This window comes from Lissotriton vulgaris, chromosome 10 (assembly GCF_964263255.1).
Source record: "Lissotriton vulgaris chromosome 10, aLisVul1.2, whole genome shotgun sequence".
In the NCBI taxonomy this organism is placed as follows: Eukaryota; Metazoa; Chordata; class Amphibia; order Caudata; family Salamandridae; genus Lissotriton; species Lissotriton vulgaris.
Window position 1 is genome coordinate 712,383,902 of NC_141698.1, and position 3,465 is coordinate 712,387,366.

Below are 3,465 nucleotides of genomic sequence, written 5' to 3' on the forward strand. Positions count from 1 at the left end.
AATTAATTTATTTTTTAATAGGTTTATAATCATAATTGATTTATTTTCATATAGGGAGTTGTTCACAGCATTGAAACACAACATCGTCCTGATGAAGGTCTTATTGATGAACACTACCAAGACCGAAACGTCGACATCTAGTTATCATCTCCTTTAAATGCTGTCGTTTGACGCCATCTTACAACCACGTTTTATTATTTAATCTGGGTTGTTTGTTAATATCATTTGGAGCTGATACGTAGGGTTGTGAATTATTGAGAAATTGATTGTCTTTCTTAGTTCATGACTCTCACTGCTTGAATTTACTTATGTTTTCATCCCGCATCATTTATTTGAAGTAAAGATTTATTTCAGTACAAACCCACCTTCTCCAGCTCTCTTTTGTATTTTTACCTTCCTTGCATTTATGTTGCCTTGAATTGAACCAGATATCCTGTGGATACACAAGGGTGGAAATTGTCAAACCACTCGTTAACCAAGAGTCAACGTCTTTCAAACAAGTCCATTGATCAATGACAGCATAGAGCAAATTTGAAAATCATTTCCTTGTGTCCTGCAGCCAGCTAATAGTCAATGCTTCCCACGCTACACTCTGGGAGGGTTGTTTTTATTTCTTCGACCCTCTACTTTTGGGTCATAAGTTATTGTCTTGACTAGGCTCTCCTGTTCTGTATGGGGTCCCGTTCACCCCTGTCACATATCAACTCCAATGTATTGATACAGAGAAAGATTTCACTGATGATAAAAATTTCAATCACTGATGGAAAAGAATTCAATCAATGATGAAAAAAATCAATCAATGTTTCTCTACAGCCCCCTAGTTAGATTAGATGCCAGTTGCTACCCCCTCTCTTTAAAAAAAATACTATGTTCTAACTGAGCATTTAAAACACTGAAAGGTAACTCCATCAAGCTACTTTAGCTTTACAGACTACTTACCAACTGGTGATATTACAGTCCTTCAATGCATCTCACTTCTGACGCCACTTTGTCGGGTAATAAATCCATTTGTTGGGTAATAAATCCTCCAACCCTCCTCAGAGCAACGCAAAGCAAACAGACCCCAGCTGCCACAAAACACAGGAAATGTTCTTGCACCTTTGTCCGTTTATTGGCATGCCCAGGCAGAAGGCAGAAGGCAGACGCAGTGTCACGTCTTGGAACAAGCTTCTTCTGCCCCTCATAGATATTCACAGAATATATGGGGCAGAAAGTACAATTATCTGCAAATTCCTTAGATGTGGCAAGGCCAAATATGGTTGTACATATCATATACAAAATAGAAGTGTCAATCAAGCACGGAACATAGAGCAATATAAGGGCACAAGGGACCAGAAAGCAAGTTTAAGCAACTTGCACAATTCAGAGGCTTTCACAGCTGTTGACCAAGGATGTGTTAAAGAGGGCAATAAAGAGTCCTGGGGTCAGATCTGTAAGGGGAGGAGGGTTTAGGAGCACAGAGCAAGCAGTTTGGTCAGAGCAGACCTCGTTAGTTCAAGCCATTGCCTGAAGAATATGGAGTACCAGAAAGTAGTGGCAGAAGATGGCTGACCCAAAGCCTCTTAACGTAACTACAAACCTAAGAATGTAGATTAAGCATATATATATATATACGAAATAGACCCATGGCAGTAGCACCTTTGTGATGAGGTTTGTCCTCAAATGGCAGTTACTGAATTGTTCTCATACCCGCCCTAGAATGCACCATTAATGAGATGAAAGCACAAAGGACTGATGTGGTACATTGTGATTGTTCTTTTAAAAGTAGTTGTTCTTGTACAAATGAGCCACGACAGACCACGAGAATGATGATCCGTGAACAACATCGCTGACACAGATGTTCCTTCTCCAGGAATCCGGTCCTGCAATGTCAGGACCATATATCAAAACACAAGAGTTGAGGCATGTGACGCTGCAAAGATTTTATCTTGTGCACTTGCTGTAATTTGATAAATGTTAAGATTACAGCTCATAGTTCACAAACATTTCTCCATGTGAGTTTTCACAATAAAATCAGAACTTCCAAACCCATTTTAAGTTATTGTGAAGTAAGAAAGATCACCGATATCCATATAGTCACAAGGAAAAGAGTTTTAACAATAACTCATAAGAACACGCATTGGCAAAGCCAATAGGTCTCACCTTGGGACCATATAAGTTTTTAGCCAAACTTATTGGCTTTGCCAATGTCTTTAAGCTATGTTGCAGAGCAGCGTTGTTTACCCAGTACAGTACATTTGGTGTTTTTTGCCTATGTGGTTGTATTTAAGCAGAAAAGCGAACACGTTTTCACTTTTAACACTGTCAATGTAAATACTGAGACTGCTACAAAAGAACATGCAGTTATTGGGAAAACATGCAGTTGAACTACCGACTTTCATTTCATTTCCAATCTTAGCCGGTTTGGAGTGTGTTTTTCCTGAGTCGTTGCAGGACTTTGCTCATCACCATGCCTGAATAAAATAAATGTGCTTATCAGCATCTACGCCACCATAAACAAATATATACAAATGGCTGTGTGGAGTGGGATAAGAAGCAGTGACACTTTGTGCACCCATCTTGCCACTCCACTAACCTCCACCCCCCTCCTCCCAGGTTCCCACCCACCCATGAAATAATGTTCCGGAAGCACGACTTAATAAATACCATGCAGGGCAAACTATATTTTAAAAGGAGCATTGCACGCATGCATATAGCATGTACAATGTAGAATCTCTGCGTTTTATCATCAGGCGCGCAGAGGCATTTTCTCCTATTTTTTTTTTAATTTCAAAAGATTTTATTAGAAGAGTTTTGTAGGTACAGTACAGATATGGTGAAGGCATTATTGGTGTAAGTGTAAGCCGGTACGGTTACAATTGGCGTCACGCTGTCTAGCTTGTCATAGGTTAGGCGTACTACGACTTGGCCGTGTTTTATATTGCCCTCATAGGGTGGAAGAGAAAAGTCGGAAAAGAGAATCAGAGTAGCGGACAGGGTGGTTGGCGCTTCTTGCTGAGTACAATCCTACTGGAGTTCACCTTATGTATGTGGGGGGAGTGCGTGAGAGGCCCGGTCTCTGTAATTTGCCTATGGTGGTTTGTGTGAGCCCAGTTAGTTGTCCAGGGTGTGCCACATCTCTCCCTTCGTGGTAGAGTTGGGTGTGTGTTTTGATGTTATATTGTCTGCTCCTCTAAGGAAGGTGATCCAGTTAAACCAGCTTTTGAAGGATGCTTTCCCTTTGTCTTTCCAGTTTGCCAGGATTGTTTTGAATGCTGCTCTGCGTAAGATGTCTATTAGCTCGCTGTCGTTCTTAGATTGAGTTTCATGAGTTATGAAGGCAGCGACTACCCCTACAAAGTCTGTTTGCAGGGGGAATCCCATTATGTTGTTTATGAAGTCTCTTATTTTGTTCCAGAATGTTTTGACTTCGGATAAGGTGAGCTAGGTCTCCTTTTTGTTTGTGGCAGTTCCAGCATAGGTCGT